Source organism: Pantherophis guttatus, chromosome 1 (genome assembly GCF_059756535.1).
Source record: "Pantherophis guttatus breed Tessera chromosome 1, ASM5975653v1, whole genome shotgun sequence".
Taxonomy (NCBI): domain Eukaryota; kingdom Metazoa; phylum Chordata; class Lepidosauria; order Squamata; family Colubridae; genus Pantherophis; species Pantherophis guttatus.
In genome coordinates this window covers 197640072-197666597 of record NC_142063.1, presented here as the reverse complement: position 1 = coordinate 197666597, position 26526 = coordinate 197640072, and the positions used below count along the sequence as shown (strand labels likewise).

The 26526-nt window shown below is 39.4% G+C and overlaps 2 long non-coding RNA genes across 2 annotated transcripts in view; one reads left to right on the top strand and one right to left on the bottom strand.

Annotated features, from left to right (window-relative positions):
• The window catches only part of LOC148116720 (uncharacterized), a 129076-nt gene extending 102846 nt beyond the window's left edge, over positions 1-26230 (bottom strand). The window contains exon 1 of the long non-coding RNA XR_015731261.1: positions 25838-26230. This is a non-coding gene — a long non-coding RNA (uncharacterized LOC148116720). The remainder of the gene's footprint in view (positions 1-25837) is intronic.
• Positions 2169-14322, top strand: LOC117674400 (uncharacterized). Its single transcript, XR_004593843.2, has 3 exons — positions 2169-2219; positions 7327-7469; positions 14234-14322. It is a non-coding gene; the product is annotated as an uncharacterized LOC117674400 (long non-coding RNA).
• Positions 26231-26526: the final 296 nt, after the last annotated feature.

The following is a 26526-nucleotide window of genomic DNA, read 5'->3' as shown; positions in this document are numbered from 1 at the left end:
GCTCATCTCCATTTCCTAATCGAAGGAGCCAATGTTGTCTGAAGACGCTTCCATGGTCATGTGGCCGGCATGACTATACACTGAGGCACACTCTATAAATATCTGAAATATTATTACAAAAGGGAGGCCTAAGTCTCATGGAGTTAGACTGAAGATTTTGACTGAAAGTACAGGAAACTCAGCTGAAAGGATGGCTAAAATCTTTGCTTGGGAATGGTCTAGAGCAGGGATGTCAAACTCAATTTCATTGAGGGATGCATCAGGCCCTTGTGTTTGACCTTGGGGGGCTGGGGTAGGCGTTGCCAGAGTGGGTGTGGCCTGCTCGACATCACTCATGTCGCGGGCGCCTGTGGTGGCCCAACCGCTTTGCCAGCAAAAACGGCCTCAGTGAGCTCTGTTTTGGGCTGCAACAGCCTCCTACAAACATAGTTTTTGCTGGCAGAGGCACTGCGGGCCGGTCCTTCACTGTTTCCATGACAGCCCCATGGGCCAGATCTAAGCACCCTGTGGGTCGGATCCAGCCCGCAGGTCTTGAGTTTGACACCCCTGGCCTAGAATAATGATTTGCAGCATCAAACAGGATTGGAGTAAATTCTACCATTCTGTGAGGCCCTGAAGACGAAGAGCAGGGATAGATGTCATTGTTGACCACCAGAGGTCAGGCTAAGCCTTCCAACAAGAACTTCACAGCAAAATTGACCATTTTTCTTCCCTCAACAAATTCAAACTTTGAGCGGGTGAGAACTGCTGGCAGACAGCAAAATTAGCCAGTGCATCACCACGGCGCCATATTAAAACTCATCAAAAGAAGTTCATTTTTCAGAGATGCACAAAACAGCTTTAGTTAATACTGGCCTGATTCTCTTGCCTGTTTTACAACAACAAAAACACATAATATCAAATGTAATCTTTTATATTGGTTTAGCTTTTTAAAATGTGACTTTAATCTTAATCCTTCAATGGTCTTGTGCAAATTGCTTCTTCATTTTTCCATTGTTTTTATCCAGTTTGTGGGAAAATGAGAGAACTATTATTAATATAGCATTAGCAGTACTTGTTCTCCATCTTCAGCAAACTGCCAAATCTCAAATATATGGGAAAATAGATTCTTCTGTTTTGGACTCTCATATAACAACGTGTAATTCTGAAATTGGAACTGGTTATAAAAGATAGGTAACTGACAACAGTTATCTCAAGCAATAAAAATTTTCCCCACTGTACTTCCTGTTGACAGGAATTATCTATGAGTCAGGGAAGTCACTAGCCTGCTGGCAGGATGGAACAGTATTTGTGACAGCATAGAACAGGGGTGTAAAACTCAAGGTCCGGGGGCTGGATTCGGCCCACAAGGTGCTTATATCTGCCTCGCGTGCGGCTGCCCTGGAAACAGCAAAGGATCGACCCTCAGTGCCTCTTCCCATAAAAATGGAGCTTGGGAGGGCCACAGGCAACCCTCCCGAGCTCTGTTTTCACTGGCAGAGGGTTGCAGGAAGCTGTTGCATTTGAAGACAGAACTTAGGAGCCTGTTTTTGCTGGCAGAGCACTCAGGCCACCACAGGCACCCCCATGACACAAGTGACATTGAACTGGCAGCACCCACCCTGGCCCACCAAGGTCAAATACAACCCTGATGCAATCCTCAATGAAATCAAGTTTGACACCCCTGGCGCAGAAGCATTTGTATTTTATGCTCCAGAAAAAAAATAATTTCTTTTAATCCATGGTGGTGCCATGGTTAGAATGCAATCAAACTCTGCCCACTGCCAGGATTTCAATCCTGACTACAGCACGGCAAACTTGATCATGTCACGTGACATATTGTGACATATTGTGACGTATCGTGACTTTTTTGTCTTTGCAGAGTGGGGTGGGCGTGGCCTGCGCGTGATGCATCCGAGCCGTAGGCCGCCAGTGTAACAGGCCTGATCTATAGTAATCTGTTTCTACGGTCTCAACAGAGCTCTTATTATTTCACATCTTATTCTAACTCTGAACCTGTGCTTCATTAATTCATTTTTTCCTACCCTTTTACAAAGATGATCTAATAAATGGTTTCTCCCTTCATCCTTCTTCTTCTTAACAGCTCTTGCTAGGTTAAGCCAAACTGATGACCTCAATGTGACTTGGAAACTATCACGTTGTGACTCAATTTGGTGGTCTCCAAGTGCATTGAGACAACAGTCCTCCAGACTGTCCTTGCTTGGACTCCCAGGACATGGGTAAGCCATCTCTTCCACTCATGTGGCTATTTTATCAGTCAGGAATCCTTACAGTTCTGTTAAAAATGAGTAATTTTTTTTCTTCTTCTCAAAACCTGAAAGGAATTTCCTTCAGAACAATTATATCTTTACAATCAAGTGATCTGCATACTAATGAGGAACGTCTTCCTGCATAAGTATATATGTAGTTGAAAATGAATCAGGAGGATGAATATGTGTTAAAGATTGTGTGATTAAATGGGCATAAATGTTTAAATATAGTATCATGCTAGGACAATATGTGGACTAATTATTTTAGTTTTTTAGTTATTTGGTTATTTAGTTGTTTAGTTGTTTAGTTGTTTTATTTAGTTGTTTAATTTAGTTATTTAGTTGTTTAGTTATTTAGTTATTTAGTTCTATGCCGTCCATCTCCCCTACAAGGTGACTTTGGTGGCTTATGAATTATAGAAAGAAGTGAAAAATAATTAAAAGATTGAAATGAACCAACATTAAAATATCTTTAAAACCGGTGCTAAAATTAATTGAAATTCTCATTGAATTATAATTTGAAAGAATTTTTTATAATCTTTTTACCACTGGTATTTAACTCCTCAGAAATTGTCAAAAATGTATAAAGGACTAACAAATAAGTGTTGCAATTGTAATCGATGTGAAGGTGCTTTTTTTTAAAATCTTTGTTGGACATGTAAGGATGGCAAGAGGTATTGGGACTGAAGGTGTGGCTTGATTCAGAAAATATTAAAAATGGATGTAAAACTGATGGCATTTCTTTTAGGTATTATGGCTAAGCAAATTGAAAGAAAACACGGGACTTTGATTTTGTATATGACATCAGTGGCAAAACATTTATACGCAGGGAGGTAGGAAAATGCACAAACTCCCACAAATGAACAGTGCTTCATGGAAAAGTGGATCATGAAATCCACTTAAATAGATTTAAATAGATAGAAATCAGTTAATAGAACTGACAGAAATGGCAAAGTTGACTAAAACTTTTATATGCAGTCCATCCAGGGGTGAAATGCTCCCGATTCGGACCCAATCACCCGATCAGGTAGCGATAGCGGCTTTTTTTTTACTTTTAAAAGGATTTTTTTCTACAACCTGTTCAGCCAAAGAGGTTGTAAAAAAAAAATGCTTTTAAAAGGCTCTGACGATCCCAGCTGAGTTGCCTGATCATCAGAGGCTTTTTTTTTTTTTTTACTTTTAAAAGCATTTTTTCTACAACCTCTTCTGCGGAAGAGATTGTTAAAAAATGCTTTTAAAAGGTAAAAAAAAAAGCCTCTGACGATCACAGCTGAGCCGTGCGATCGTCAAAGTCTTTTTTTTTTTTTACTTTTAAAAGCAATAATTTTAAACAAATGGTCTCTCAAGCCATGGAGAGCTTTAAAGGTGACAACCAGCACCTTGAATTGCCCCCGGAAGCAAATACGCAACCAATGAAGCTCTTGCAGGAGAGGTGATACCAGGAGTGAAATGCTCCCGGTTCGGATCAGCTCGGGCAAGTAGGTAGCGATGGCGGCGGGCAGTTCGGAGAACCAGCAGCAAAAATCCCTACCCCCGCCCCCCATGCCCAGCTGAGCCGCGCGATCATCAGAGGCTTTTTTTCTTTTAAATGCCTCTGACAAGCCAAGCTCTGATGATCCAAGCTGAGTTGCCTGATTGGCAGAGGCTTTTTTAAAAACCCTCTGACGATCAGGCAACTCAGCTGGGATTGTCAGAGCCTTTTGAAAGCACTTTTTTTACATGGTTTTACATGTAAAAAATGGTTTTAAAAGTAAAAAAGTATTGGCCACGCCCACCCAGTCACATTACCCCCTCCCACCAAGCCACGCCCACAGAACCGGTAGTAACAAATTTTAGATTTCACCACAGGGTGATACATGTGCACACTGGGGTCTGCACAAAATGATGTGGGCCACTGCATTTTGCACCAACTGGAACTTCCTGATGCTTTTTGGGGCAGTCCCATGTAGAGAGCGCTGCATTAGTCAAGAGGGGAGAGGAATATATATATATTACTGTAATTCTACTTTAGTGTAAGGCTAATTAACAGAATTTTGCAAATCTGAAAGTAAAGATCACTTTTTACAGTCTGATAAATGCAGAAGCATCTGGACAGTCACTTTAAGAACAAAATGTAAGACTAAAACTGGTTGTTGGTTTTTTTTTCCAACTGCCTTTTTATCAGCGTAATACAGTTCTGACTTTCCTTAGAGGCAATTTCTTTTTTTAAAAAAACAAGTTTTATTGATTTTTTCTTTCACATACATATTTTATGAACAGAGTATTGACCGGATCATATCTTATACAACTTATCACATCCAAATACAATTTACATATTTCAATTTCTGCCAAAATATTCTTTTTCCCTACTTTTTTATCTTGTCTTAATACCTTCTATACTTATTATATAAACAGTATCACCATCCGCTCTTCAAATTCTAATTTCTTAACATTATTTCAATTAATTATCTTATCTTCTCCATTGTTAATCATACATATTCTCTTTTAACTTTCATATTAGTTCATTCTTCATCCTAACAAGTTTGAGTATACTCGGGGTAGCCCTTCTACCGTTCCATCTCCCTTATTTTACAACAATCCTTCTTCTCCTTCTCCTCTCTTTCCCTTCCCTGAGGGGAGATGACTATATTGAGAGGGGAGAGGGAAGGAGGGAGAGAGAGGGGGGAGAGGGGTGTGAGAGAGTATATTGCTAAGGTTTATGCTTAGAATAAATGGTTATTTTGCTATAGGTTAGGGTTGGTTTTAAAATTTTGATACTGATTTTAAATTGACAAGTTTTAAATTATGGGCCAAATTTATTAATTATTTTAAATCTATTTTTAATTGCAATGTTATGTATAAATGTTTTTATTTTGGCTGTTCACCGCCCTGAGTCCGAAAGGAGAAGGGCAGTATAGAAGTTTGAATAATAAATAAATAAATAAATAAATAAATAAATAAATAAATAAATAATTTATTATTATTATTATTATTACTATTATTATTATTTATTAAATTTATATACCACCCTACTCCCGAAGGACTCAGGGCGGTGAACAGCCAAGAGATAAAATACACATAATACAAACGTTAAAAAACCATTTAAAAATACATTAAACACTTTGGCCCACGAACAAATTTAAAACACCCCAATTTATAAAACAAATTTAAAACAATTTAAAAGGGAGGTTAAGCTAGACCAGCCTGCTGGAATAAGAATGTTTTGAGGGCATGGCGGAAAGTGCGCAAATCCGGGATCCTCCGTATCTCTGGGGGGAGCTCATTCCAGATGGTAGGTGCTCGCACAGAGAAGGCTCTCCCCCTGGGGGCCGCCAGTCGACATTGTTTGGCCGACGGTACCCTGAGAAGACCCTCTCTATGGGAGCGTACTGGTCGGTGAGAGGATACTGGTGGCAGAAGGCGAGGGGAGGGTTAGATTGTGAAGTTTGTATAATTGATGGTTGGTAATATTTTGTTTTAATTTAGAATAAGAGGTTATTTTATTATATATTTGTTTCTGTACAGAAGAAAGCCCAGTTAAATTTTAACTTTTTACTTTTTTCTCCTTTGATCGCTCCCTTTTTAAATCTTTTCTGTGATTGTCACTTTGTATTTTATCTTTCTTTGATACTTTACAAAGTTGGTTTTAAAAAGAATCCTTACATTTTTATCTCTATCAAAAGAGAAAAATAATATAAACAAATGCTTGTTTTGAGATTCATTAATATTGCATTGAGAAAATGCCATGTTTTGAGCTACTGGTTCTATCCGGTTTGGGCAAACCATTAGTGGTGGCAGCGGGAGGCTCCACCCACCTGGACATCATCATGTCCTGTTTTTGATGCTCTGCACATGCGCGACAGTGGTGCATGCGAGTGAAGCGAGCTCACGTGTACACTCACATTTGCAAACCAGTAGCGAAGGTAAGTGAATACCACCCCTGGTTTTGAATCATGAAAAGAAGCATAATAACCATCTCAATTTGGCGAATGTTTCATCTTTAATAATCTGCCAGGTTCTAAATGTTGCAAGTTGCTTTGGCTCATTTGGAAGCCCTGTTAACAAACAGAGAACAAAGAAAATATTGCTCTCTCGAATCATGTTGTTCTGTTTATTCATATAAACAACCACATAATATCTGAGTCACACATGTGCACAAAGATGTTTGATCATACTAAGTACACTAAGCTCCCATTTTAACAAAACAGAAGTAAACTATAATTATTGGGTGTGATATAGCTACAGGGAAATACCTTTAAATAATCTATATAATATTAAAACTCTCCTGTCTGTTTGTAACTGTTAGTTTAAACATTGCATCATACAGAGACAATTTTTAAAGCAAGATAATTCAAAAGGGCGAACATAAAGAATGTGTCCAAACTCCAGGACCTATTACTCCTGTGGAATTAAAATTTCCAGGATCTTCAGAACAGTTGTATTCACAAACTTGTGGCAGCTGCAGGTCCTTATCACAAAGTCAATGGGGAATCCGGCATGAAGTTAGAAATCACTCCTGCTCCTAGTACTTTTTTGCCCACCCAAGGTCATTCTGTTTCTTGGTTTAGGTAAGCAAATACCTCTGGAAAGGATGACCCATTGGGTCATAGTTGCCTACCATGTCATAAAAACTGCTCTTGGTGCATCATCAGAACTAATTCCTTTATTATTTTAATTCCTTTGTAGTGTATAGCTGTGAACAAGAGTGTTTTACCAGAACTCTTCTGCATGATAAATGCCATCACAAGTACAAATATAAACAAGAAGACAGAATAATGAGAAGGTGATAATGAAAACCTCAGAGTGTTCTTGTAGAATTGGCTGGAAGCAAAATTTTAATTACGATTCTGCACTGCATCTCAAATAACAATATCTCAACTGCTGTCTTTCAGTACTCAGTTTCCATTAAAATAGCAGCTTGTAAAGAGTTAGGCAATGGGTGTCTTCTGGATATTTTAGAAAATAGTTCCATTAAATCCCAGCAAATATGGCCAAAATTCAAGACCTTTGAGGACATTGGTTTTCTTACCTTTGTTTGTTCTGGGATAGGCTAAAGGTTTTCTTATGCTTACCTAGTGCTTTCTGCAATGTGTTGCAGGGTAAGGACACAAGACCAGTAGCGCAGTGGTTCTGTGGTTAGAATGGAGACTGGTCGATCAGCAAGTCCAGGTTTGAGACCTGAATACTGCATGGTGAATTCCCACCACTCGCTCCAGCTTCTGTCCACCTAGCAGTATGAAGGCTTGTGTAAATGTGATTAGATGAATAGGTATCACTTCTGTGGAACTCACGCAGGGAGAGAAGGGAGCCCTCATTGGATGTCTCCTAGGCAACAGTGATGTCACTAATATCTCTCAACCCAGAAGCACCTTGAAGTGCCAAACATCTATTGTCTCCAACACTGTAGACTTCCAGCTTTCTGTAAAATTGCCCTATGGTAAATAAACAAATAAATAAGAACACAAAGTTAAAGTTAATAAAGAATAAATAAGATCTTTTAAGTCAGTATGCACTGATATATTCAGCAACACCATTATTTATGCTTTCCCTTCAATCACACAAAGATTCACAATGTTTTCAGATATTACTTAAGAGACTGGTCCAGGAGAAGAGCCTTTTCTGCTGTGGCTTCTGCCCTTTGGAACATTCTCTACCCACCACCCAATGTGAGATCTCTCCCACCCTTCTGACCTTCCATAAAGACATAAAGAACTGGTTCTGCCAGTTGGCCTGGGGCCCCAATGGGGTGTATCAAACTAGAGGTGACTGATGGATTAAGACAAGATCCCACTTCCCCTCATGTGCATTTGTTCCTTTCCTCCCCATCTTTTTAAACCTAAATTATTATTGTTACTACTGTTACTGAGTTTTTACTGTTTTACTATTTTATATATTCTTCTGCCACCAAGTAAGGTAGCAAATAAGTTTAATAAATGAATTAAATAAATATGTAAGTTTGCAAAGAAAAGGAAATGCTACTGCAAAAAAAAAACCCAGTATGCATGCATATTCACACAGGTTAAAAAACTTTAATTAACAAAAGAAACAAACTGAAATGTTATTTGCATTTGTTTCTTTTGTTTGTCCATGCAGCATATATATATATATATATATATATATATATATATATATATATATATATATATATATATATATATATATATATATATATATACATACACACACACACATACAGTCAGGTCCAGAAATATTGGGACATCGACACAATTCTAACATCTTTGGCTCTATACACCACCACAATGGAGTTGGAATGAAACAAACACAATGTGCATTAACTGCAGACTGTCAGCTTTAATTTGAGGGTATGTACATCCAACTCAGGTGAACGCTGTAGGACTTACAGCAGTTTGCATATGTGCCTCCCACTTGTTAAGGGACCAAAAGTAATGGGACAGAATAATAATCATAAATCAAACTTTCCCTTCTTAATATTTGGTTGCAAATCCTTTGCAGTCAATCACGGCCTGAAGTCTGGAACGCATAGACATCACCAGATGCTGGGTTTCATCCCTGGTGATGCTCTGCCAGGCCTCTACTGCAACTGTCTTCAGCTCCTGCTTGTTCTTGGGGCATTTTCCCTTCAGTTTTGTCTTCAGTAAGTGAAATGCATGCTCAATGGGATTCAGGTCAGGTGATTGACTTGGCCATTGCATAACATTCCACTTCTGTCCCTTCAAAAATTCTTTGGTTGCTTTTGCAGTATGCTTTGGATCATTGTCCATCTGCACTGTGAAGCGCCGTCCAATGAGTTCTGCAGCATTTGGCTGAATGTGAGCAGATAATATTGCCCGAAACACTTCAGAATTCATCCTGCTGCTTTTGTCAGCAGTCACATCATCAATAAATACAAGAGAACCAGTTCCATTGGCAGCCATACGTGCCCACGCCATGACACTACCACCACCATGCTTCACTGATGAGGTGGTATGCTTAGGATCATGAGCAATTCCTTTCCTTCTCCATACTCTTCTCTTCCCATCACTCTGGTACAAGTTGATCTTGGTCTCATCTGTCCATAGGATCTTGTTTCAGAACTGTGAAGGCTTTGTTAGATGTTGTTTGGCAAACTCTAACCTGGCCTTCCTGTTTTTGAGGCTCACCAATGGTTTACATCTTGTGGTGAACCCTCTGTATTCACTCTGGTGAAGTCTTCTCTTGATTGTTGACTTCGACACACATACACCTACCTCCTGGAGAGTGTTCTTGATCTGGCCAACCGTTGTGAAGGGTGTTTTCTTCACCAGGGAAAGAATTCTTCGGTCATCCACCACACTTGTTTTCCGTGGTCTCCCAGGTCTTTTGGTGTTGCTGAGCTCACCGATGCATTCCTTCTTTTTGAGAATGTTTCAAACAGTTGTTTTGGCCACGCCTAATGTTCTTGCTATCTCTCTGATGGGTTTGTTCTGTTTCTTCAGCCTAATGATGGCTTGCTTCACTGATAGTGACAGCTCTTTGGATCTCATCTTGAGAGTTGACAGCAACAGATTCCAAATGCAAATAGCACACTTGAAATGAACTCTGGGCCTTTTATCTGCACATTGTAATTGGGGTAATGAGGGAATATCACACACCTGGCCATGGAACAGCTGAGAAGCCAATTGTCCCATTACTTTTGGTCCCTTAACAAGTGGGAGGTACATATACAAACTGCTGTAAGTCCTACAGCGTTCACCTGAGTTGGATGTACATACCCTCAAATTAAAGCTGACAGTCTGCAGTTAATGCACATTGTGTTTGTTTCATTCCAACTCCATTGTGGTGGTGTATAGAGCCAAAGTTATTAGAATTGTGTCGATGTCCCAATATTTCTGGACCTGACTGTATATATATGTGTGTATGTATGTATGTATGTATGTATGTATGTATGTATGTATGTATGTCTTTGGTTATTCGGGTTGAAGAACACAAGAACTCAGTCAGAAAAGAGGAACCAACTTCTTCCCTGGTCCAACACCTTAAAGCCACAGGACATGAAATTGACTTTAAAAAGACCAGAACTATCGCCAAAACTGAACACTTTAACAACAGAATAATCAGAGAAGCCATCGAGATAGAAAAACGCCCACACAGCATGAATAAACGAGATGATACCTCCCGCCTACCAGCCATTTGGAAACCCACCCTCATTGATAAACGAGTCCCTAACACAAAGAATGACACCAGACCCACACTCACGAAACCCACACAGGATGTCACCACCACACATCCATGCAAAAAGCAAACTCAAACCCACACCGATGATGTGGCACGACCACAAACCAGAAGCCAGACCACAGCTGCATCATTAGCCACTTTAAACCCCTCCAATCCATACATGAAGCAAACTGACACCCACCATGAAGATGTGGCACGACCACGAACGCGAAGCCAAACAACAGCAACGCAGCTCACCAGCTCAAATCCCCCTGCAACTCAGACTAACCCGAGCACAACCAAGCCCCCACCCAAACAGAATACACCCCCATCCAATCAGAGCACAGCCAACCCCCCATCCAATCAGAGCACAACCAAGCCCCCTACCAATCAGAACACACCTCCACCCAATCAGAATACAGCCAAGCTGCCACCCAATCAGTTCACACCCCACTGGCAGTTAAAAGGAAGAAACAGCTGCGATCACACATTGCTCCTAGAAGCACGAAGCCGAAAACACCAGCCTGAAGATGATGAATGAGACTTCATCGAAACGTTGAAAGACACTTCCAATTTTACGCGGGAGAAAACCTGAATAACCAAAGACCAAATACAAACACCCACGAAAACCTCAGAAAACACACACACACACACACACACACACACACACATAGGGTTTTTATCTTTGTAAGATGCCAAGAGTTACTGAAAGTGAGTTGGGTGGACATATAAATTTTCATAAATAAATAAATATGCACAGATTGGAATTATTTGGTACTATATTCATTCATCTCTTATTAAACATGAATACGTGTTAGCCAATCCTTACAGTTGCATTGTCTTCAGAAATCCATTTTGCCATTACTGTAAGAAGACAAAGAAGGAAAGGCAGTGTCACACAGAATACATGTCACTAATGCTATGGAAACATTCCAAACATCAACCAAGATGACTCTAAGTAGGAAGAAGCCATGAATAGTCTAGCTAGCAGGACATTCAAGGACTTCTTGAAGACCTGTGAGTCAGATGCTGTTGAGAGCAAAGAGGAAGGAAAGGGCAATTTAATTTAATTTAATTCAGGATCCTCAAGCATTTTAATTAGGTGGTTACTTATTTCAGTACAAGACTTTGCTTCTTAGTCGATGCTACCTCTATCAGTAATTGTTTCTAAATATAGGTTGACATCTCTAATCCCACTCCACTTAAGCATTGCCTCAAGACTATTCATAATCTATGTAACATTTCTCCTGGAGCACTTCTACCTGATCAACACAACAGTAGGTAGAAACAAAAACAAGAATCCAAGGAAAACCGAGCCCGAAAAAGCCACTTGTGACTCACAATTGTGATAGATGTTCTTGGAATCCCTGCTCCATTGGAAAACAACTAAGCTAACGTGCCTTGTGGTGATTATGCTAATGGAATTCATATGCTGTAAATGCAGATTGTTTAGCATTGTAATGCAATGGAACATTGGAAATGTTATCTCTATGAAATTAGAAGATCTCAACTTTTATTTTATTTTTATTTTTATTTTTTTATTTTTTTATTTTTTTTTTTTAAATACTTTATTGAATTTTCCAATTTTTTAAAAAGACAATGTACAATCACAATCTTGATCCGAGGTGCAATGTTTACACATTTCATAGATCAAACATTAAGTGAATTTCATCCATAGCTATACAATATACAGTTCTATACAATTCTCTACATTTCTATACAATTAAGTCCATTTCGGGTGTCTAACAAATCGTAGCCTATTATCATATTTTTATCCTATTCTTTAACCAGTTATACCAAATTCCCCATATTTCATAGTACTTGAAGTTCTCTTCATTTTTTAGCTCGCTCGTCAATTTAGCCATCTCTGCGCACTCTAGAATTTTATTTATTAATGCTTCTTCAGAGGGGGTAGAGTTGGATTTCCAGAGTTTCCAGAGTTTCGCAAAGGCTAATCTAGCCGCAGTAATAATTTGAATTGCCAATTGGGTTTTATTGTTGTCGAGACCATCTTCAATCATACCTAGGAGGAAGGATTCCGGGGCCAGAGCTATCTCTTGTCCCATTATTTCCGAGAGCCAGAGTCGGATCTTTAACCAAAACTTTTTGGTCTCAGGGCAAGTCCACCACAGATGGTAAAAGGTGCCGACCGACTCACAATTGTGATAGATGTTCTTGGAATCCCTGCTCCATTGGAAAACAACTAAGCTAACGTGCCTTGTGGTGATTATGCTAATGGAATTCATATGCTGTAAATGCAGATTGTTTAGCATTGTAATGCAATGGAACATTGGAAATGTTATCTCTATGAAATTAGAAGATCTCAACTTTTATTTTAATTAAAACTGAAAATGTGCACATATTATATCAGACAGTAAAATCTGGTACTGAAGTTAAGCAGTTTATGCACTTGAATCTAGGCCTACTGAACTCATTCAGCATTCAGGCTGTTGGAAGGAATATCCATCTGGTTCAGTTCCAAGCTGGGAGAAAGATGCTGGAAATAAAATGGAGGCTGGAGGCTGATTGGAAAGAAAGGTCTATTTATTGATGAACAAAACCACCAGGGTTTGTGCATCTGACCAACTGATTTGATGACTACATGGATTTTTACAAGTTTTAGAGATGCTGCTACGGGGGTTGTGCAATATCTGAAATGCCTTTAGGAGATTATGCAATATAATGAGCTCTGTGTCTTCTGCTAAATGTTTGTGGGTTAATCCTATTATGTTCGTCTTAATCCCATCACCCTGGAGCTGAAGATTTGCTTTGTAGATAGGCTGGCCCAATCTTTCTTAATGGGCACAAAATATCGGCTGGAGCGGGTGGGGCTATTAAGAAAGACTGAGTCTGCCTTCTGTCTTTAAGAGCATGTTTCTCCATTTCTCCCTTTGGGGAAAGATAATATTCTTCCTTTTTAATATTTCCCAAAATATTTCATTCTTCTAGGAGGGAGGGGCTTCCCACAAAGTTTATCAATCTCTTCTTTGAAAGTACATGAAAAGGAACAGTTGAACTCCATATTTGAGATTCAGATAGGCTGGATCCATGCTTTTAGTCATTTTAAACCATACCAACAAATCAAAGGAACACCCATAGCATCACCACTGTGAGGTCTCATAGCAGAGACTGCAATGCAATGTCTAGAAACTATAAAAGATCCACACATAAAACCAGAAGTATGGATACAATCACACAAAAGTATGGATGCAACCACACATACAACCAAAAGCAATGGTGGGATTCAGCCAGTTCGCACCACTTCGGGAGAATCGGTTGTTAACTTTCTGAGCAGTTTGGCAAACTGGTTATTGGAAGAAATCATTAGGGCAGAGAACCAGTTGTTAAATTACTTGAATCCCACCGCTGACCAAAAGTATGGGTCTCTAAGCAAACAACCAAGCTCAGAGAATACCAAGGACTTCACAATGTAAACTCCAACATTGTGACAGATTGTCTATTGCTTGTTTTCCAACATTAGTAAACTACTATTTATATTGAAGGGGCGCAGTAGCTCAGTGGCTAAGACACTGAGCTTGTCGATCAAAAGGTTGGCAGTTCAATGGTTTGAATCCCTAGTGCCGCGTAACGGGGTGAGCTCCCGATACTTGTCCCAGCTTCTGCCAACCTAGCAGTTCGAAAGCATGTAAAAAATGCAAGTAGAAAGCGCCAGCTTTTTGGCTTTGAAGTGGAGTTGGGAACGACTAGCACATATGTGCAAGAGGAACCTTTACCTTTTTTTATATATTGAAAGAAATGTCATATTCACAACCTTATGTTTGCCATCAAATTAGTAGTAAAAAAAAAACCTTTTTAGCCTTCAATAATTCAGAATGTCTTTTCTATTTCAGTTATCCCCTGAATTGGCTTCAGCTGTTTTTGTACTTCAACTAATGATCCTGCAATCTTTGGGGGAAATGATGATGATGTTATTCATTCAGCCGGCTCCAACTCTTGGTGATTTTATGGGCCAGGTCTCTCCACATCTTCCAATCTTGCACTGCTTCTTTGAGTTTTTCTATGCTCTTGCTGATGTTAGATTTGATGATGTCCAGCCGTTGTGTTCTTTGGCAACACGGTTTCCTTTTACCACTAACTCTTTCCAACATAATTACTTTCTCCAATGAATTCCCCCGCATGACATGGCTAAAATGAATGAGATGCAGAGTGGATAGCTAATCCTTAGTTAAAATTGGATTTCATGAATTAAACTACATTATTGTTGTTATTTGGATAAGAAAATGGTATTATGATTTGAAAATAAATGTCCCGTATAAAATTGAAATGCTTACAATAAGAGAATAAGAATTCATTATCCTTAATCGCTGGGATGGAAACTGTGTCAGAAAATCAGCACAGATAATGATTTAGTTGGATAGAGCTCACCAATTCAAGCAGGTTTTTTTCCCCTATTCATAATGGAATGTAGGATTTATATTTTATGAAAACTATGAATGTTTGGTTGATGTAATTTTCCATGTAGGGATACTAAGGTTATACAGTATTGTGGTTGAATCAGTGATCAAAATAGCTACCAATAATAAATTAGAAAATAAGATAAAATAATAATGAAAATGTAAAAACACAGATATTAAAAATACTTAATCAATAATAAGCACCAATTTAACTTTAGAGTGTTCATAGCTGAACCGCTTAGAAGAAGAGCTGCTGCAGAACTATACTTTCCCCAGTGTGAAATAAATTATTGGTTAGGATCCCCTGGGATTATTTGAAATGTAATTATTTCAAATCTAGAATGTACAAGATTCTATGAACAAACCTATACTTATGGTAAGCAGTAGATTACATTTTATTTTCGTTTCATAAATTGCATGAAGAATTTAGTAGTAGAAACTTTATGGATGTAATCATTTGACCCTATCAAAAATATAAAACTAATACAAATAGATAAAAAGAAAACAATAAGACACGTTCATAGCAGTCATTGTCCCTACTGTTAATCCAAGTCTGATCTAAATATTCTGTACTCTTCCAACTGGCCTTTAAATAAAGAGTGCAGCCCAGTGGTGGGATTCAGCCAGTTCGCACCACTTCGGGAGAACCGGTTGTTAACTTTCTGAGCAGTTTTGTGAACTGGCTGTTGGAAGAAATCATTAGGGCAGAGAACCGGTTGTTCAATTATTTGAATTCCACCACTGGTGCAGCCTTATTAGAGATACACAATCTTTGCAAAAAGTAAGACAGTTTCTCCCAGTTGCATCATCATTTTTTAGTTCTTAAACAAGAATCTAAGTAAGCCCTTTCTGCAGAGTATAATTTGCAATCAGAAAGAATATAGATTAAACAAAATGGGAACCACTCAGTGGTGGGTTTCAAAAATTTTTACTATCAGTTCTGTGGGTGTGGCTTGGTGGACGTGGCTTGGTGGGCGTGGCAGGGGAAGGGTACTGTAAAATCTCCATTCCCACCCGACTCCAGGGGAAGGTTACTGCAAAATCCACATTTCCTCCCGATGGCTGGGACTCGGGAGGCAGAGAATAGATGGGGGCGGGGCTAGTCATAGGTGGTATTTACCGGTTCTCCAAACTACTCAAAATTTCTGCTACCGGTTCTCTAAAACTGGTCAGAACCTGCTGAAACCCACCTCTGGAACCACTGTACATCCTTGTCTAATTCCCTTTTTGGTACTAATTTTATTAGGGAACTAAGCATTTCTGTGAGTACCCTTAGACGTGAGTTTGAGTATAATGATTTGATTAAAGAGAGGACTCTAGGCTTTATGTTCAAATCCATAGATTTCTTCCACAGGAGGTCCCTGGGTTCTTTTTTATTATCAAATGCTGCACCGAGTTCTATACAAGTTGTAATCAGTTGACTCCCTTTAACTGCATATTTTTCTTTTAAATGACATAAAACAACCAGACCTAAAAGCAGTTTGGTCTCCAGGTAGCAAGCCCTTTTCAATTACCCAGTCCTCACTCTTGTATAAAAGATACTTGTCATATAATTTTGCTATGATTTCAATTAGACTAATTGAATCTACAATCTAAAGGATTATCCTTATCACCATTTTTGTAAATGGGGACCACAATAAAGTTCCCAACCAGCTGGAATTTGGCAGAATTATTTATAGGAGTAAATAAATCTGCAAGTAAGGGAGCCAAACAATCAATGTGATATTTAAATAATTCAATGAGTAGGAGTTCTTTCTTGGGAACCTTGTGGAGTTTCAGAATCTGAATGAGTCCTTTAGACTCCCATTCAATCACTGGAGGCCATGGTGGGATGGAGCTACAGATTTTATAGATTCCTGTGGACAGTGGTGGGATTCAAATAATTTAACAATCAGTTTGCCCAGGGTCAGGTTGGCTGTCATGGGAGGCATGGCCCATCCCCATTCTCCAGCTCCGCCGCACATGCAGGATGAGCCTCCTGTGATGGCCAACCTGACCCTGTGTGAACCAGTTGTTGGGTGAACCACCTCCCGGCTATGAAAGTGGATCCTGGGCAGTGCACTGCAATGGAGAAATGGGAAATGGAGTGCCCTGCCTGAGGGAAGGAGGAGGAGCAGGGAGAAGAGGAAAAGCAGCTTCTCCTTCCTTCGTGCCGGCCACTCCACTGCCTGTTTCTCCATTGCAGCCCAACACAGCACCCAAGATCCACTTTCATAGCGGAGGATGGGGGGCAGTTTAACAACCAGTTCACCTGAATCAGTGTGAACTGGCTGAATCCCACCACTGCCTGTGGATCATTTTATGGAACCAATACAACTTGGGGTAGTGTGTTGTTGTGGGGAAAATATGAATAGGAAGAAGTATTAGGTATCTTTGCTTCCTACTAGCTTTAAGTAGCTTAAATGAGATGTCTGGGAGTTCAGACAAGAGCAATTATCACCTTGTTAAAATGCTGCAGAAAGTCACAGGGCTAATCTGGAAGGGAATCACTGTGCTGAACTATTGAAAAGTACAGGTGGTCATTCAACGTCTTTCTGCTTCTGCAGGTCTTTGATTGGGGGTTTCCTCTGAAGCAAAAGCAGAAACTTCAGTGAAGTTTTCACTGTGTCTTTTAATTTTCTTCCAGAGCAGAACAAAAAAAGCCTCTTCCTGTGAAGGCTTTTCCAGTTCTTTATTCTGACTTTCTCCTGGAGCAAAAGAAAGCTTTTTCTAGTGTGTTTGTTTATTCTGATTTTCATCTGGACTGAAGCAAAATCATCTGGTGGCAGGCCTTAAGTAACAATCCCACACTTATTTTACTCCATGCGTGGCTCACCCACTATTTAACACCCACTGTATACTTGTCTCCCCTTCCTCCCTCCCCCCCTCTCTCTCTCTCTCACACACACACACACACACATGCACAGACACACACAGAGGTCCATGGTAAAATTGTCTTCCATGAAACCAGTCCCTGGTGCCAGAAAAGTTGGGGACCTCTGAATTAGACATTGCAGTGTCCCTACAGGACAGCCCTTTCAAGGATTGTGTATTAATAGAAAAGCTAAATGCTAAAGCTGTTGTACATAAAAAACAGAGGAGTTCTGATCAACTATCACAGCCACATTTTGGATGTGAGTGGAGGGCCTAGGAAAGGTGTCAGAATAACATTTAGAAAGGACTTTGGAGGGGACCCTATACCATTTCAGAGAAATGACTGTCCAGTCTTTTCTTAAAAACCTCCAGTGATCAAGCACCCAGAACTTCTGAAAACAAGCAGTTCCATTGGTTAATTGTTTTCACTGTCAGGAAGTTTCTCCTTAGTTTTAGTTTGCTTTTCTCTTTGTTCAGTTTCCATCCATTGCTTCTTGCTCTGCTTCTTTGGAAAATACATTGCCCCCCCCCTCTTTTTGTGGCAGCCCCTTAAAACCCTGTTGCCTGTCACACTCTTGGGCAAAGCATGTGAGCCATTTCCTCCTTTCAATGGTCCATGAAAGTACATCTATAGTATGTAGATAATAAAGTTGAAAAAAGGTAACAACATTTTTACAGAACTATAGATACGTTGAGGCTAGGTGTGACAAGGAATAGCTGGGAGGGGATGGGCCAGGCGAGGCACCCCTTGACATGAGAAACATTGAGTTGGCCACACCCACCCAGTCACATGACCATCCAGCCATGCCCACCCAGTCACATGACCACCAAGCCATGCCCACCAAGCAAGCCAAGCCCACAGAACTGGTAGGGAAAAATTTTGAATTTCATCACTGAGCCAATCCTACACTTAAACCCACTAGTACTACATCACCTGGTAAACACTGAAGCGTTGAAAGTTTGTGACAGGACAGGAGACATCTAAGGGTCTCTATTATTTTCCTTCTCTTCCTAAAATCAGAAAACAAGCTAAGCTATTATGGCTCCTTAGTTGATAAAAATATTCTTTTTATAACCTTTTATTAGTTCTTTACCAAAGCACCAAATAGAACAATTAACTTATATCTGAATGTCACAAGAAAAAAAGATGTTCACAAGTTCACAATAGTAGTCTCAGAAATATAAGCAGTGGTGGGCTGCTGCCGGTTTGGACCAGTTCGAGTGAACCGGTAGTTCTGATGATCAGCTGGCCCCGCCCACCCGCACCTGCCCTATCCTGTCCTATATTTCTTTCGTTCTGGCTCAGCTGATTCACGCAGCACAGCTGATTTCCGCACCTCCGCTGTTCTACTTACCAGGGCTACCTTAGAAGGTAAGCAGCTGAGCTTCAAATTGCTGTATTTTGAACGCTATGCACAAGCACGTTAGGTGTGCGCAAAGCCTGCATAAGCGGGAAAAGCGCGGTTGCAGCCCACCACTGAATATAAAAGTATAGAATATTCCATTATTTATTTAGGCATTAACTTCTCTGTATAGACATAATGAATCTCTGTCACTGATAAGGCCATCTCTGAAAGAAACTATTTGCACTTTTGGTATTATTTGTTCCACAACCCATTTTGTTTTTAGTGCAGATCATGAAGCATTGATATGGCTACAATCAGTTGCCTTATCACAACCGCATTGTTTAATATTACAGAGGTTTTTTGTGGTTTTTTTGTAGCATTTCACTCAATCCAAAATTAAATATTAAAGTTGATAACTATCTGCTACAGGTGCAGCTAGCTAGTAAATTACCAAACAAATATTCCCATGAAAAATGAGATAGCTAATACAGGATGAGTCCAGAATTGAGGACATTCAGGGATTATTTGCAAGGTATCCATAATAACACCTTGAGGCAACTAAGAAGCATGGCATGAAAATGGTCAAGATATCCTTAGCTATCTGAATATGATGTCAGAGTCTCTTTTCACAGAGGAATTGTCGGACTACCAACTGTCCACATAAATATTATGGGTCAGTAAACAGATTTGTGTGGAAAATAGCTTTTGTTTGATGTAATCACTTCCTGAAGCACTGGACAATTCCAGGCAAAAACACTCTCTCTGTGAGGAGGGACCACTAGAACTGTAATTTAGGTTGGTCAAGGTGTTGGTGACTACCTTTAAAACGCTCCATGGCTTAGGGACAGGGTATCTACAAGACCGCCTTCTGCCGCCAATAGCCTCCCACCGGCCAGTATGCTCGCACAGAGAGGGCCTCCTCAGGGTGCCGTCTGCCAGACAATGTCGGCTGGCGACCCTCAGGGGGAAAGCCTTCTCTGTGGCAGCACCCACTCTTTGGAACAACCTACCCCCAGAGATATGCACAATACCAGATCTCCGGACTTTTCATCGGGTCCTGAAAACTCATTTATTTCATCTAGCCGGGGTGGCTTGATTCCATCCGTTCGGTTTTAATTTGAAATTGGTTTTAATTGGGTTGTTTTAAATTGTGGGCTGAAATTATTTAATTACCTTTTAAACTGTTTTTTAAATTTTGTGTGCTCTGTTTTATCTCGGCTGTTCACTGCCCTGAGTCCTGCTAGAGAAGGGCGGTATAAAAATCAAATCAAATCAATAAATAATAAATCCTTCGAGAGCAATGGCAACAAACAACTTTGGATACAAACTGATTATATCTACAGAATACAGAACACAAAATATAGAACACAGAATATAGAATACAGAATAATACATCTACTCATATTGATCTCACCATTAGATCCTTCTAGATAGAAAGGAATCTAGGTCCAGTTTAGCCTGAAGCAATGCAGCCTTCCTGAACTCTGATGTCTTCCTGTATCTTTTCTGGTTTGAGTTCTTGATGAGATTCCTTTTCTGTTTTTTGTTTCTTAATTTTTAAATGTGTTTTGTAATGCTGAGCTGGTGGATTATTACACTGAGAAGCCTTCTCTAATTATAGGGAAGAACATCATAATCCCTATTTGAAACTCATTGTACAGTTGTAATATTAGGAAATTCTCTGGAATACATGACCAAATAAAAATCAAGTAGTGATCTCTAAACCATTAAATTAAATTAAAAGATCACCCTAAAGACAATTTAAAATTCCTTCACTGGGAAGAAGGAAGGGCTGCTTTTAAAGTGACCAGGAACAGGCTGTTAACATCTCAGGCTCAAATTCACAGAATCTGCATGAGTTAGACTAGGAATTGTGCCTTATAAATCATGACTCTAAGCAAGAAGCAGGATTCTGGATCATGTAGTCCTAGAATGGACAACTCATACAATCCTATCCAAATAAATGAGGCACTGACATTTACACAGGGGTTCCAGAATGGTGTGCCATGCCTAACAAAACACTTTCACACTGGGCTTCCTGTAAAAATAATTAGGCAGGATCTGCCTGACAATTTGCTTCTAACTCACCTCAGCCTACTGTGGAGTTATCAAAAGTTTAGTTGTTGTTGTTCTACTTTTGAAAGGACCTTCCTTCTTTTCCCAACCCAAATCAAAATATAATTTATAAATATTAGAAAAGGCAATGACCCAATAGGATCTCAGCTAGATCCATTGATCCTAAAGCAATGCACAGCATTTTAATGGTGCAAGGAGTAGCTAAGCTGTTTGTTCACTTATTTATTTATTCCAATTATATCGTCATCAATCTCACCTAAATGACTCTGGGTGGCTCATGCACTTACAATAAATCCTTTTCATTTAAGGATGTCAACCTTTGTCATGCAATACCGTGTTTCCCTGAAAATAAGACCCTGACATTTTTTTTTTTTTTTGAACCCTGAAATAAGCGCTTGGCCTTATTGCCATGCGCTTAAAAGCCCGACTGGGCTTATTATCAGGGGATGTCTTATTTGGGAGGAAACAGGGTAGTACATGATGTACATGATATACTGTGTGAGTAAATAATGGACTGCATCTCAAACACCACAATTGCATTGCCAATATTTGCTACTTCTTTTCCTCCCTTGAATGCTTTACATTGCTGAGAAGCAATGAAAAGGAAAGATTAAAAAAAAAAAGAAACCCCTGCCATCTTTTCTAAATGGAAAAAACGTTAAAGCCTCTTCCTCATGTCTGAGTTAGTGTTATCTATCAGGCCTTGAGCAGAGAGAAAAATATTTTGTCATAAATTGTACTATGGTCAAATAGCACAACCCTTCTCCTATATCTGTTGAGCCAAATAATGCTCTTCTACCACCAATTTGGAGGTTTATAATACTGGTACTTTCCATAAACAGCCACCAAAACTGCAGCTACATGGGACCAATCTTGAACCTGTTATGATATTAACACTGTTCCTGTGCAAGTCCTGGCTGGGGCAATGAAAATTTGTATGTACAGCCCAGGGGTGAAATCCAGCAGGTTCTGACAGGTTCTGGAGAACCGGTAGTGGAAATTTTTAGCAGTTCAGAGAACCGGCAAATACCACCTCTGGCTGGCCCCAGAGTGGGGTGGGAATGGAGATTTTGCAACATCCTTCCCCTGCAACACCCACCAAGCCACACCATGCCGACCACAGAACTGGTAGTAAAAAAAATTGCCATTTCTCCAGTTCTATAGTATATCCAAAATTTGTTGCCCATGCTATCATTGTTTCTTTTACTTCTTCACTTTCTAATCTAATCCGCAATAGATAATTATATAATTTCTTAATCATTTTTTCATCTGTTCCTGTCAATATTTCATCCAGTTCTGATTTTCTCAAGTTGAAACCATATTGTCTACGATCTGCTTCATATCTTGATTGTATTTGCAGTCTTGTATACCAATCTATCTCAATCCCTTGACTCTCTAATTCTTGTTTTTGTTTCAGTTCTCCCTGGTCTGTCAAGATGTCCTTATACCTAACAATATTCCCCATATTTACAATATTTGGATATGTCACCGCTTCTGTTGTAGAAAGCCACATTGGTATGTTCAGATAATGTTTTTCTTTCACTCTCTCCCACACTGATAACAAGCCATTTCTTACATAATGTCTCTGGCAATATCCATGTATCCTTTGTTTCCCGTACCATAGAAAGGCATGCCAACCCAGTTCTCTTTCCCAGTTTAGACTTATATTTGGTACAGCATAGTGCTAGCATCTTTCAAAAGTTCACTAAGCTCATATTCCAGAGAAGCTTGCATAAATCCTGACAACCATTCAGGTCTTATGCAAAAAGATGGGACTGCATTATGAGAGATGATGCCAATCTCTCTGCCAATCTCCTGCAGCCAAAGCAAAATAATCATGAGGGATAGCATCCAGCTGTCATAGAAGACTGTACTACCAAGAGCCTTGGTAGTACAGTGGTCTAAGGCACCCTGTTATTAAGCTGGTTATTAAGACCAGCTGCCTGCAATTACTGCAGGTTCGAATCTCGCCAAGGCTCAAGGTTGACTCAGCCTTCCATCCTTTCTAAGGTAGGTAAATTGAGGACCCAGTTGTGGGGGCAATAAGCTGACTTTGTATAAATATACAAAAGGATGAAGGCTATTGCTGAGCGCATTGTAAGCCGCCCTGAGTCTCCGGAGAAGGGCAGCATATAAATTTTAAAAAAAAATTTTTTTTTTTTAAAAAGAGGGATGATACTCTCATCAGTGGCCCAGAACAACAGTGCAGATATCTATCTCCATCCTGGTAACAATCAGGTGGATAATGTAGCTTCCCAAGCAACATCATGAGAACATGGCAGAAAAAAGCAGATTGGCAGGGCATGTTCCTGAGACTGAGACTGAGGAAAAACCTTAAGGTAGATGAAAGAGGTCAGTTTTAGCCCTTTGAAGTAGGCCAGACTAGGAAAGCCACACAACGCAATACTTTTTTTATTGCAAGGTTATAGTAACAGAATCTTGCCAGCCTGAATATGCTTCCCCCTTTCCTTCATTTTTCTTCATGAGAAATAGGAAAGATCTTGTCTGAGACATTTTTTCAGTTGTACCCCCAGACTTATAGAATTCTTTATTGGCCAAGTGTGATTGGACACACAAGGAATTCGTCTTGGTGCATACTCTCTTGGTGTACATAAAAGAAAAGATACATTCTTTTATCTTTTAGCTTATACCATTGATCTCAAAACCTTGTTGTTCCGCCAGGCTGGGTTATCAATGTAAAGATTTTAATTGGTTTTAAATGGGATTTTAAATTTGGGGTTTTATAAATTGGGCCTATCATTTAATAATTTTAATTATTTTTAAATTTTGTCTGTCTTTGTGTTTTTAATTAGGCTGTACACCGCCCTGAGTCCTTCGGGAAAAGGGCAGTATAAAAATAAAATAAAATAAAATAAAATAAAATAATAAAATAAAATAAAATAAAATAAAATAAAATAAAATAAAATAAAATAAAATAAAATAAAATAAAATAAAATAAAATAAAATAAAATAAAATAAAATAAAATAAAATAAAATAAAATAAATAATAGCGGCTCTTACTCAGTGTAATTCCTTCTGCCCATTATAGACAATAGAGATAGAAAGTGTGGAAGGAGAAATTGGGCTTGGAGAACAGATTTCCTTTACAAACGTATACTGGCAGTTATGTCAATTTCAATAGAAAGTGCATGCATATGCACATCTTCATTGACATGATTTATCTACATATCTATTCCATTAAAAGCAATTCAGTGGTGACAGAATGTGCATTTGAAGGAACTGGACCATTGATCAGCTATACGCCCCTAAATGAAAAACAAAAAACAAAAAAACTGATTTGTTTTACTTCAAGAACTTCTTACTTGGATTCTTGAAGTAAGCATGAGTGCAATAAATGAGAAATAAAATAAATAGGTCTTTTGAAAAAAAATTAGTGTCTTCTTTTGGATAGTGTAAAACAGAAGCATGGGAGGAAAATAGACAAATTAGATACTGCAGCTACACTCAAAACAGTATTAGACAACATTTAAAACTCGCAAACTGGCAGAAAGAGACTATATTTGTTTGCATTGTTCTGTTCATAGACAGGAAGCATAGGGTTTAGCTGGAGTTTATTATTGTTATTTTTATTATTATTTTTATTAGTCATATTTCTATGCCGTCCACTCTCCGAGGACTCTGGGCTGCTTACACCAAAGACAAAAATAGCATATTGCCCCCAACAATCTGGGTCCTCATTTTACCCACCTCGGAAGGATGGAAGGCTGAATCAACCTTGAGCCGGTGAGATTTGATCCGCTGATCTGCTGAACTAGCAGTCAGCTGAAGTAGCTGCAGTACTGCACTCTAACCACTGCGCCACCTCAGCTAAAAGTTTGACACACTTTTAGTAGATATATTATATCTATCATGCCTTAAGCAAGATAATGATGTCAATGTAAATAAAGGCCATTATTAGCTCATTCATCCATCCTCAGTGCCGAAAGCAATGCCCAGGGTAAAAGCCATTATTAGCTCATTCATTTATCCACAAGTGACCAAAGCAACAATATGTAGAAATCGATATTATCCTAAATGCCAGTTTGGAAACCATAAATGTAATCAAAAAATAAAATAATGAGGCTCAGGACTTCATAATGATTCCCAATGTTTTTCTTGAAAATGTTAGCTGACTGGCTTTCTTCTTTAATTGATCCTGGAACATGAGCGGTTTGTGATTTGTTTCATAATCAGCACTTGGCCATGTCTTTGCTACTACAACTGAGCTCCTCCACCTCCCTTTCACAATAATATAATCAATTTGGTCAGTTTGAGAGTCAGTCTGGTCTAGTGGTTAAGGCACGAGGCTAGAAATCAGCAGACTGAGTTCAAATTTCACTTTAGCCATGAAAGCCTCTTATATCTTCTCTTATCTCTTATCTCATATCTCATATCTCTTATCTCTTATCTCTTATCTCATCTCATCTCATCCTTTCCTATCCTATCCTATCCTATCCTATCCTATCCTATCCTATCCTATCCTATCCTATCCTATCCTATCCTATCCTACCGTAACTTAACTTAATTTAACTTAACTTAGCTTACCTTAACTTATCATTACGTTCTCTCATGAAGTATAAATTAAAGGCTTTGATCATCTACCTCCAGTATCTTCCAATATCATTGTTAGCCAATATAGATCCCTCCTAGCCTAGCCTAGCCTAGCCTAGCCTATCTTATCCTAACCCATTCTATCCCACCCCACCCCACCCCTCCTTTCCCTTCCCTTCCCTTCCCTTCCCTTCCCTTCTCTATCCTACCCTACTGTTGGAAGAAACATCCTTCTAGGTTCTGCTCCAAGTGGGGAAACAGACACTGGAAACATGGAGACTGCTTGGAAAGATGGTTTAATGGTGGACAGGATCACATGGCTTGAGTTCCTGAACAGAAAAGGGGCAGATACAGAAAATCCTCGGGTTTTTATGCTCTCTCTGGCTCTGCATTTCTTGGGGCCCCAAAGAGTATCCTGATTGGTTGTCAGACTCCCAGGGGGTGGGGGTTTTAGCTAGCCTTGCCAGCTGATGGTCACATGTGCTTCCCAGGTCACATGTGGTGAGTCTCTGCCGCTATTGTGTAGAGGGCTAATCCTATCTTTGGCAATTCCTACTATGGCTCTGCCTGAAGGAGGCAGATCTTTGTTATGTAGAATAGACTGGCCCAGGCCCCAATGGCCCACCGACAAAGGGTGGGGGGCAGGAAGGTGGGAGCTGCTTTGTCTGTAAAATATGCTTCTCATATTTCTCATCCAGGGAAATATAATATTCTGCCCTTTTCACATTTCCCAAAATATTTCACTCTTCCAGGAAAGGGGTGGGTGCTAACTTCCTACACTACCCTACCTTACCTTATCTTACCATTACATTCTCTCATGAAGTATAAATTGAAGCTTTTGATCATCTACCTTCAGTATCTTCCTATATAATTGTTGGCCAATATAGATCCCTCCTATCCTAT